Raw genomic sequence first — 12,336 nt, 5'->3', positions numbered from 1 at the left:
TTACCTTCAGATTTTTTAAGGCAAGCTATTGAAAACGTTAGAAAATTGGAGAAAGGTGTCTATGTAGTTGATTTGAGAGACTCATTTCATTATTGGACTCACCAAACCACTTACAGTGTTTCAGGTACAAAATGACTGTTTCTCGCTGAGGAAATGCCAAAAAGCGGATTTCTGTCATAACATTGATTTACCTTCTGATTTTTTAAGGCAAGCTATTGAAAACGTTAGAAAATTGGAGAAAGGAGTCTATGTAGTTGATTTGAGAGACTCATTTCATTATTGGACTCACCAAACCACTTACAGTGTTTCAGGTTCAAAATGACTGTTTCTCGCTGAGAAACTGCCAAAAAGCGGATTTCTGTAATAACATTGTTTCAAGTGTCTGAGAGAGCTTAGCAAGGGGCCTCGCATTGACCATTACTTCCTTAGAGGTAGGGCAAATCAGTCGAGTGAAGCCCAATGGCAGGATATTCACCACAGTCCACAGGGTATCAGAACCCCAGACGAAGCTCAATCAAGCACAGATCCATTTATGAACATCAGCCCAGAGCCCATCCAGCCACAGACAGCAGTAGAGCGGAGGCTGACTGGACGAAAACCTCAAATCTTGTGGCCTAAATCCTGTCAGAAAAAGGAGTGGGAAACCACAGACACAGACCTCGTCCACCTTTTAGAAGGTCTGAAAGGGGGTGTGGAGAAAAAACTGGACAAGATCGGAGAGACCATTTATAGCTATGGAGCAGAGAGATTTGGTGTGAAACGTGAGAACTTGCAGACACAGAAGGAACCATCTGCTCATCTCAAGTCCAGGAGACAACAAGAGATTCAGAGACTCGTGAAAGAAAGGAGGTGCCTGAGGAAACAATGGAAGAAGGCCACGGAAGTGGAAAGGAAAGGCCTTGGGGCACTACAGGGCGACATCAAGCAGCGTCTGGCAGCACTGCGAAGAGCAGAATGCCTGAGAAGGCAACATAAGAAGAGAGAGCGAACGAGGACTGCCTTCTACAGAGATCCATATAAATTTGTTAAGGACCTCTTTGTCAGGGAGAAATCTGGGACCCTCAAAGTACCCATAAGAGAACTGGAAGAACATCTTCGGAAGACCTACTCCGACAAACAGAGGCATGTGCCAGCCAGCATTCCGGAGGATATGCCACCCATCCAACCACCTGAGCACCAGATGGAAACAAGGCCCCCCACATGGAGCGAAGTTGAGAGCACAGTAAAACGGGCAAGAACAGCTTCAGCCCCGGGGCCCAACGGCATTCCATACAGGGTGTATAAGAACACGCCAGGCATCTTGAAATACCTCTGGAAGCTTATGAAAGTGGCATGGGAAAAAGGAATGATACCAAAGGCATGGCGACGGGCAGGAGGGATCCTGATTCCCAAAGAGAAGAATTCCTCAACCATCGAGCAGTTTCGCCAGATCAGCCTTCTCAATGTGGAAGGAAAGATTTTCTTCAGTGTCGTGGCCCGTAGGCTCTCAGCATTCCTGCTGGCGAACAACTTTGTTGACACCTCAGTGCAAAAGGCAGGGATAAGTGGGTTCTCAGGTTACTTGGAACACACAAATGTCATCGGGCACCAAGTACAGACGGCCAAGAAGGAGAAGAAAGACCTGCATGTGGTGTTTTTAGATCTTGCCAATGCCTTCGGGTCAGTGCCTCATGAGATCTTGTGGACAGCGTTCAACTTCTTTCAAGTGCCAGAGGGCATCACAAGTCTAGTCAAAGCCTACTTCCAGGATCTCCAATTCTGTGTTACAGCACAGGATAGTACAACTGCCTGGCAGCACCTTGAGATAGGCATTATGGCGGGCTGCACCATCTCGCCACTGGTGTTTACAATGGCAATGGAGCTACTTATTCGTGCATCACGATGGGTGGTTGGAGGAGAACGATTGAAGAGCGGGCTCCGTCTTCCCCCAATCAGGGCGTACATGGACGACATGACGACAATAACAACAACGGTCGCATGTACCAAACGTCTGCTGGAGAAACTCCGGGGAAACATCAAATGGGCACGAATGGAGATTAAACCCAGCAAATCCCGTAGCATCTCCATTGTCAAAGGTAAGCTCACCAATGCAAGGTTCTATGTGGACGACCAGCCAATCCCAACAGTTCTGGAGAAGCCTATCAAAAGCCTTGGCCGATGGTATAGCGCAGAACTTAAAGACTCTGAGCAGGTGGAACAACTCAGGCAGGATACAATCAGCGGCCTCAAGCAGATTAACAACACTGCTCTCCCTGGAAAATTGAAGCTATGGTGCTTTAAGTTTGGGCTGCTACCTCGCCTCATGTGGCCAATTTCCATCTATGAGGTCACCTTATCTTATGTCAATCGGCTTGAGAGACTGGTGAATGCCCAAGTGAGGAAGTGGCTTGGACTGCCGAGATGCCTTTCCAGCATAGGCCTGTATGGCAATGGAGCGCTCTCCCTTCCAATCTCAAGCCTGGTGGAGGAGTACAAATGTGCCAAAACAAGGGTGGAAATGACTCTTACAGAATCCCGGGACCCATGCGTCAGAGATGCGGCTCCAAACCTGGCAACAGGGAGGAAATGGAAACCATCTGCAGCAGTAGCAGTGGCAAAGACCACCCTCAGACACCGGGATATAGTGGGACGAGTCCAACATGGCAGAGGGGGTCTTGGCCTGGAAGCAACAACACCCGCTTGGCAAAAGGCTACTCCGTCTGAACGGCGACACATGGTGGTTGAGGAGGTGCGCAACCAGGGGGAGGCAGCCAGGTGTGCCAAGGCAGTCTCCCAAGCCCAGCAAGGACGCTGGATGAGGTGGGAGGGTGTGGAGAGGAGGAAAATCACGTGGAATGAGATGTGGAGCATGGAGGCTAATAGGCTCAGCTTCATCATCAGAGCCACTTATGATGTCCTGCCCTCTCCAACCAACCTACATCTCTGGTATGGAGAGGACCCAGCCTGCCTGCAGTGTGCAGCCCCAGCAACCCTCAAACACATCCTGGTGGGTTGCAAGACCAGCCTGACTCAAGGAAGATACACCTGGCGCCATAACCAAGGGTTGAAGGGCTTGGCTGCCGAACTTGAGGACAAGAGGGTCACCATCAACGCCATGCCTTTCAAAACCCAGACCACCCTCCCACGGAAGACAACATTCATCCGACAAGGGGAGAAACGGAGAACCAAGCCATCACCTCCAAACTCAGGCCCACTGGACACAGCCCGGGATTGGGAAATGCGGGTAGACCTCAGCCAGAGGCTCACTTTCCCGCCAGAAATCGCAGCAACCAACCTGCGCCCAGATTTGGTCCTCTGGTCCAAGTCCTGCCGGCGTGTCTTCATTGTGGAGCTGACTGTCCCGTGGGAGGATAACATCGACGAAGCATTCGAAAGAAAAACGCTGCGTTATGCTAACCTAGCAGCTGATGCTGAGGCGCGGGGATGGAACGTAAAGGTGTGGCCAGTGGAGGTTGGCTGCCGAGGCTTTGTAGCCAGGTCCACCACACGGCTCCTGAAGGAAGTTGGGATCAGAGGACAGGCCCAGCGGAAGGCAATAAAAGAACTTGCCAAAGCAGCCGAACGGAGCAGTCACTGGCTGTGGCTGAAACGGAGGGATGCAACATGGGCTGTTTGATGACCACGGGGTGCCACCATATGACACACACCCAGGTCTGATCAGCCTGTGGCAGGCCAACCTTGGAAGAGGGTGTATTGTGTTAAGAGGCCGAAACACCTGATGAAGACAAGGCACACAACTGATGACGTGTAGATTTGGTGGTGCCCCGCGATCCTGTCCAAACTCCACCCCACAGTCATGTCCGATAGGAGTTATCGTGCTGATATATTTTAGGGATATTAACAGCTAGTCCTATTAAGAATCCTACCTTCTGATTTTTTAAGGCAAGCTATTGAAAACGTCAGAAAATTGGAGAAAGGAGTCTATGTAGTTGATTTGAGAGACTCATTTCATTATTGGACTCACCAAACCACTTACAGTGTTTCAGGTACAAAATGACTGTTTCTCGCTGAGAAAATGCCAAAAAGCGGATTTCTGTCATAACATTGATTTACCTTCTGATTTTTCAAGGCAAGCTATTGAAAACGTCATAAAATTGGAGAAAGGAGTCTATGTAGTTGATTTGAGAGACTCATTTCATTATTGGACTCACCAAACCACTTACAGTGTTTCAGGTACAAAATGACTGTTTCTCGCTGAGAAAATGCCAAAAAGCGGATTTCTGTCATAACATTGATTTACCTTCTGATTTTTCAAGGCAAGCTATTGAAAATGTCGGAAAATTGGAGAAAGGAGTCTATGTAGTTGATTTGAGAGACTCATTTCATTATTGGACTCACCAAACCACTTACAGTGTTTCAGGTACAAAATGACTGTTTCTCGCTGAGAAAATGCCAAAAAGCGGATTTCTGTCATAACATTGATTTACCTTCTGATTTTTTAAGGCAAGCTATTGAAAACGTTAGAACATTGGAGAAAGGTGTCTATGTAGTTGATTTGAGAGACTCATTTCATTATTGGACTCACCAAACCACTTACAGTGTTTCAGGTACAAAATGACTGTTTCTCGCTGAGAAAATGCCAAAAAGCGGATTTCTGTCATAACATTGATTTACCTTCTGATTTTTCAAGGCAAGCTATTGAAAACGTCATAAAATTGGAGAAAGGAGTCTATGTAGTTGATTTGAGAGACTCATTTCATTATTGGACTCACCAAACCACTTACAGTGTTTCAGGTACAAAATGACTGTTTCTCGCTGAGAAAATGCCAAAAAGCGGATTTCTGTCATAACATTGATTTACCTTCTGATTTTTTAAGGCAAGCTATTGAAAACGTTAGAAAATTGGAGAAAGGTGTCTATGTAGTTGATTTGAGAGACTCATTTCATTATTGGACTCTCCAAACCGCTTACAGTGTTTCAGGTACAAAATGACTGTTTCTCGCTGAGAAAATGCCAAAAAGCGGATTTCTGTCATAACATTGATTTACCTTCTTATTTTTTAAGGCAAGCTATTGAAAACGTTAGAAAATTGGAGAAAGGTGTCTATGTAGTTGATCTGAGAGACTCATTTCATTATTGGACTCACCAAACCACTTACAGTGTTTCAGGTACAAAATGACTGTTTCTCGCTGAGAAAATGCCAAAAAGCAGATTTCTGTCATAACATTGATTTACCTTCTGATTTTTCAAGGCAAGCTATTGAAAACGTCATAAAATTGGAGAAAGGAGTCTATGTAGTTGATTTGAGAGACTCATTTCATTATTGGACTCACCAAACCACTTACAGTGTTTCAGGTACAAAATGACTGTTTCTCGCTGAGAAAATGCCAAAAAGCGGATTTCTGTCATAACATTGATTTACCTTCTGATTTTTCAAGGCAAGCTATTGAAAATGTCGGAAAATTGGAGAAAGGAGTCTATGTAGTTGATTTGAGAGACTCATTTCATTATTGGACTCACCAAACCACTTACAGTGTTTCAGGTACAAAATGACTGTTTCTCGCTGATAAAAGGCCAAAAAGCGGATTTCTGTCATAACATTGATTTACCTTCTGATTTTTTAAGGCAAGCTATTGAAAACGTTAGAAAATTGGAGAAAGGTGTCTATGTAGTTGATCTGAGAGACTCATTTCATTATTGGACTCACCAAACCACTTACAGTGTTTCAGGTACAAAATGACTGTTTCTCGCTGAGAAAAGGCCAAAAAGCGGATTTCTGTCATAACATTGATTTACCTTCTGATTTTTTAAGGCAAGCTATTGAAAACGTTAGAAAATTGGAGAAAGGTGTCTATGTAGTTGATTTGAGAGACTCATTTCATTATTGGACTCACCAAACCACTTACAGTGTTTCAGGTACAAAATGACTGTTTCTCGCTGAGAAAATGCCAAAAAGCGGATTTCTGTCATAACATTGATTTACCTTCTGATTTTTCAAGGCAAGCTATTGAAAACGTTAGAAAATTGGAGAAAGGAGTCTATGTAGTTGATTTGAGAGACTCATTTCATTATTGGACTCACCAAACCACTTACAGTGTTTCAGGTACAAAATGACTGTTTCTCGCTGAGAAAATGCCAAAAAGCGGATTTCTGTCATAACATTGATTTACCTTCTTATTTTTTAAGGCAAGCTATTGAAAACGTTAGAAAATTGGAGAAAGGTGTCTATGTAGTTGATTTGAGAGACTAATTTCATTATTGGACTCACCAAACCACTTACAGTGTTTCAGGTACAAAATGACTGTTTCTCGCTGAGAAAATGCCAAAAAGCGGATTTCTGTCATAACATTGATTTACCTTCTTATTTTTTAAGGCAAGCTATTGAAAACGTTAGAAAATTGGAGAAAGGTGTCTATGTAGTTGATCTGAGAGACTCATTTCATTATTGGACTCACCAAACCACTTACAGTGTTTCAGGTACAAAATGACTGTTTCTCGCTGAGAAAATGCCAAAAAGCGGATTTCTGTCATAACATTGATTTACCTTCTGATTTTTCAAGGCAAGCTATTGAAAACGTCATAAAATTGGAGAAAGGAGTCTATGTAGTTGATTTGAGAGACTCATTTCATTATTGGACTCACCAAACCACTTACAGTGTTTCAGGTACAAAATGACTGTTTCTCGCTGAGAAAATGCCAAAAAGCGGATTTCTGTCATAACATTGATTTACCTTCTGATTTTTTAAGGCAAGCTATTGAAAACGTTAGAAAATTGGAGAAAGGTGTCTATGTAGTTGATTTGAGAGACTCATTTCATTATTGGACTCACCAAACCACTTACAGTGTTTCAGGTACAAAATGACTGTTTCTCGCTGAGAAAATGCCAAAAAGCGGATTTCTGTCATAACATTGATTTACCTTCTGATTTTTCAAGGCAAGCTATTGAAAACGTTAGAAAATTGGAGAAAGGAGTCTATGTAGTTGATTTGAGAGACTCATTTCATTATTGGACTCACCAAACCACTTACAGTGTTTCAGGTACAAAATGACTGTTTCTCGCTGAGAAAATGCCAAAAAGCGGATTTCTGTCATAACATTGATTTACCTTCTGATTTTTCAAGGCAAGCTATTGAAAATGTCGGAAAATTGGAGAAAGGAGTCTATGTAGTTGATTTGAGAGACTCATTTCATTATTGGACTCACCAAACCACTTACAGTGTTTCAGGTACAAAATGACTGTTTCTCGCTGAGAAAATGCCAAAAAGCGGATTTCTGTCATAACATTGATTTACCTTCTGATTTTTCAAGGCAAGCTATTGAAAACGTCATAAAATTGGATAAAGGAGTCTATGTAGTTGATTTGAGAGACTCATTTCATTATTGGACTCACCAAACCACTTACAGTGTTTCAGGTACAAAATGACTGTTTCTCGCTGAGAAAATGCCAAAAAGCGGATTTCTGTCATAACATTGATTTACCTTCTGATTTTTTAAGGCAAGCTATTGAAAACGTTAGAAAATTGGAGAAAGGTGTCTATGTAGTTGATTTGAGAGACTCATTTCATTATTGGACTCACCAAACCACTTACAGTGTTTCAGGTACAAAATGACTGTTTCTCGCTGAGAAAATGCCAAAAAGCGGATTTCTGTCATAACATTGATTTACCTTCTGATTTTTCAAGGCAAGCTATTGAAAACGTCATACAATTGGAGAAAGGAGTCTATATAGTTGATTTGAGAGACTCATTTCATTATTGGACTCACCAAACCACTTACAGTGTTTCAGGTACAAAATGACTGTTTCTCGCTGAGAAAATGCCAAAAAGCGGATTTCTGTCATAACATTGATTTACCTTCTGATTTTTTAAGGCAAGCTATTGAAAACGTTAGAAAATTGGAGAAAGGTGTCTATGTAGTTGATTTGAGAGACTCATTTCATTATTGGACTCTCCAAACCGCTTACAGTGTTTCAGGTACAAAATGACTGTTTCTCGCTGAGAAAATGCCAAAAAGCGGATTTCTGTCATAACATTGATTTACCTTCTTATTTTTTAAGGCAAGCTATTGAAAACGTTAGAAAATTGGAGAAAGGTGTCTATGTAGTTGATCTGAGAGACTCATTTCATTATTGGACTCACCAAACCACTTACAGTGTTTCAGGTACAAAATGACTGTTTCTCGCTGAGAAAATGCCAAAAAGCGGATTTCTGTCATAACATTGATTTACCTTCTGATTTTTTAAGGCAAGCTATTGAAAACGTTAGAAAATTGGAGAAAGGTGTCTATGTAGTTGATTTGAGAGACTCATTTCATTATTGGACTCACCAAACCACTTACAGTGTTTCAGGTACAAAATGACTGTTTCTCGCTGAGAAAATGCCAAAAAGCGGATTTCTGTCATAACATTGATTTACCTTCTGATTTTTCAAGGCAAGCTATTGAAAACGTTAGAAAATTGGAGAAAGGAGTCTATGTAGTTGATTTGAGAGACTCATTTCATTATTGGACTCACCAAACCACTTACAGTGTTTCAGGTACAAAATGACTGTTTCTCGCTGAGAAAATGCCAAAAAGCGGATTTCTGTCATAACATTGATTTACCTTCTGATTTTTCAAGGCAAGCTATTGAAAATGTCGGAAAATTGGAGAAAGGAGTCTATGTAGTTGATTTGAGAGACTCATTTCATTATTGGACTCACCAAACCACTTACAGTGTTTCAGGTACAAAATGACTGTTTCTCGCTGAGAAAATGCCAAAAAGCGGATTTCTGTCATAACATTGATTTACCTTCTGATTTTTCAAGGCAAGCTATTGAAAACGTCATAAAATTGGATAAAGGAGTCTATGTAGTTGATTTGAGAGACTCATTTCATTATTGGACTCACCAAACCACTTACAGTGTTTCAGGTACAAAATGACTGTTTCTCGCTGAGAAAATGCCAAAAAGCGGATTTCTGTCATAACATTGATTTACCTTCTGATTTTTTAAGGCAAGCTATTGAAAACGTTAGAAAATTGGAGAAAGGTGTCTATGTAGTTGATTTGAGAGACTCATTTCATTATTGGACTCACCAAACCACTTACAGTGTTTCAGGTACAAAATGACTGTTTCTCGCTGAGAAAATGCCAAAAAGCGGATTTCTGTCATAACATTGATTTACCTTCTGATTTTTCAAGGCAAGCTATTGAAAACGTCATACAATTGGAGAAAGGAGTCTATATAGTTGATTTGAGAGACTCATTTCATTATTGGACTCACCAAACCACTTACAGTGTTTCAGGTACAAAATGACTGTTTCTCGCTGAGAAAATGCCAAAAAGCGGATTTCTGTCATAACATTGATTTACCTTCTGATTTTTTAAGGCAAGCTATTGAAAACGTTAGAAAATTGGAGAAAGGTGTCTATGTAGTTGATTTGAGAGACTCATTTCATTATTGGACTCTCCAAACCGCTTACAGTGTTTCAGGTACAAAATGACTGTTTCTCGCTGAGAAAATGCCAAAAAGCGGATTTCTGTCATAACATTGATTTACCTTCTTATTTTTTAAGGCAAGCTATTGAAAACGTTAGAAAATTGGAGAAAGGTGTCTATGTAGTTGATCTGAGAGACTCATTTCATTATTGGACTCACCAAACCACTTACAGTGTTTCAGGTACAAAATGACTGTTTCTCGCTGAGAAAAGGCCAAAAAGCGGATTTCTGTCATAACATTGATTTACCTTCTGATTTTTTAAGGCAAGCTATTGAAAACGTTAGAAAATTGGAGAAAGGTGTCTATGTAGTTGATTTGAGAGACTCATTTCATTATTGGACTCACCAAACCACTTACAGTGTTTCAGGTACAAAATGACTGTTTCTCGCTGAGAAAATGCCAAAAAGCGGATTTCTGTCATAACATTGATTTACCTTCTGATTTTTCAAGGCAAGCTATTGAAAATGTCGGAAAATTGGAGAAAGGAGTCTATGTAGTTGATTTGAGAGACTCATTTCATTATTGGACTCACCAAACCACTTACAGTGTTTCAGGTACAAAATGACTGTTTCTCGCTGAGAAAAGGCCAAAAAGCGGATTTCTGTCATAACATTGATTTACCTTCTGATTTTTTAAGGCAAGCTATTGAAAACGTTAGAAAATTGGAGAAAGGTGTCTATGTAGTTGATTTGAGAGACTCATTTCATTATTGGACTCACCAAACCACTTACAGTGTTTCAGGTACAAAATGACTGTTTCTCGCTGAGAAAATGCCAAAAAGCGGATTTCTGTCATAACATTGATTTACCTTCTGATTTTTCAAGGCAAGCTATTGAAAACGTCATAAAATTGGAGAAAGGAGTCTATGTAGTTGATTTGAGAGACTCATTTCATTATTGGACTCACCAAACCACTTACAGTGTTTCAGGTACAAAATGACTGTTTCTCGCTGAGAAAATGCCAAAAAGCGGATTTCTGTCATAACATTGATTTACCTTCTGATTTTTTAAGGCAAGCTATTGAAAACGTTAGAAAATTGGAGAAAGGTGTCTATGTAGTTGATTTGAGAGACTCATTTCATTATTGGACTCACCAAACCACTTACAGTGTTTCAGGTACAAAATGACTGTTTCTCGCTGAGAAAATGCCAAAAAGCGGATTTCTGTCATAACATTGATTTACCTTCTGATTTTTCAAGGCAAGCTATTGAAAACGTCATAAAATTGGAGAAAGGAGTCTATGTAGTTGATTTGAGAGACTCATTTCATTATTGGACTCACCAAACCACTTACAGTGTTTCAGGTACAAAATGACTGTTTCTCGCTGAGAAAATGCCAAAAAGCGGATTTCTGTCATAACATTGATTTACCTTCTGATTTTTTAAGGCAAGCTATTGAAAACGTTAGAAAATTGGAGAAAGGTGTCTATGTAGTTGATTTGAGAGACTCATTTCATTATTGGACTCACCAAACCACTTACAGTGTTTCAGGTACAAAATGACTGTTTCTCGCTGAGAAAATGCCAAAAAGCGGATTTCTGTCATAACATTGATTTACCTTCTGATTTTTCAAGGCAAGCTATTGAAAACGTCATAAAATTGGAGAAAGGAGTCTATGTAGTTGATTTGAGAGACTCATTTCATTATTGGACTCACCAAACCACTTACAGTGTTTCAGGTACAAAATGACTGTTTCTCGCTGAGAAAATGCCAAAAAGCGGATTTCTGTCATAACATTGATTTACCTTCTGATTTTTCAAGGCAAGCTATTGAAAACGTCATAAAATTGGAGAAAGGAGTCTATGTAGTTGATTTGAGAGACTCATTTCATTATTGGACTCACCAAACCACTTACAGTGTTTCAGGTACAAAATGACTGTTTCTCGCTGAGAAAATGCCAAAAAGCGGATTTCTGTCATAACATTGATTTACCTTCTGATTTTTTAAGGCAAGCTATTGAAAACGTTAGAAAATTGGAGAAAGGAGTCTATGTAGTTGATTTGAGAGACTCATTTCATTATTGAACTCAGCAAACCACTTACAGTGTTTCAGGTACAAAATGACTGTTTCTTGCTGAGAAAATGCCAAAAAGCGGATTTCTGTCATAACATTGATTTACCTTCTGATTTTTCAAGGCAAGCTATTGAAAATGTCGGAAAATTGGAGAAAGGAGTCTATGTAGTTGATTTGAGAGACTCATTTCATTATTGGACTCACCAAACCACTTACAGTGTTTCAGGTACAAAATGACTGTTTCTCGCTGAGAAAATGCCAAAAAGCGGATTTCTGTCATAACATTGATTTACCTTCTGATTTTTTAAGGCAAGCTATTGAAAACGTTAGAAAATTGGAGAAAGGTGTCTATGTAGTTGATTTGAGAGACTCATTTCATTATTGGACTCACCAAACCACTTACAGTGTTTCAGGTACAAAATGACTGTTTCTCGCTGAGAAAATGCCAAAAAGCGGATTTCTGTCATAACATTGATTTACCTTCTGATTTTTCAAGGCAAGCTATTGAAAACGTTGGAAAATTGGAGAAAGGTGTCTATGTAGTTGATTTGAGGGACTCATTTCATTATTGGACTCACCAAACCACTTACAGTGTTTCAGGTACAAAATGACTGTTTCTCGCTGAGAAAATGCCAAAAAGCGGATTTCTGTCATAACATTGATTTACCTTCTGATTTTTTAAGGCAAGCTATTCAAAACGTTAGAAAATTGGAGAAAGGTGTCTATGTAGTTGATTTGAGAGACTCATTTCATTATTGGACTCACCAAACCACTTACAGTGTTTCAGGTACAAAATGACTGTTTCTCGCTGAGAAAATGCCAAAAAGCGGATTTCTGTCATAACATTGATTTACCTTCTGATTTTTCAAGGCAAGCTATTGAAAACGTCATAAAATTGGAGAAAGGAGT

Source organism: Cololabis saira, unplaced genomic scaffold (genome assembly GCF_033807715.1).
Source record: "Cololabis saira isolate AMF1-May2022 unplaced genomic scaffold, fColSai1.1 scf027, whole genome shotgun sequence".
Classification (NCBI taxonomy): domain Eukaryota; kingdom Metazoa; phylum Chordata; class Actinopteri; order Beloniformes; family Belonidae; genus Cololabis; species Cololabis saira.
Note: the sequence above shows the minus strand (reverse complement) of the source record.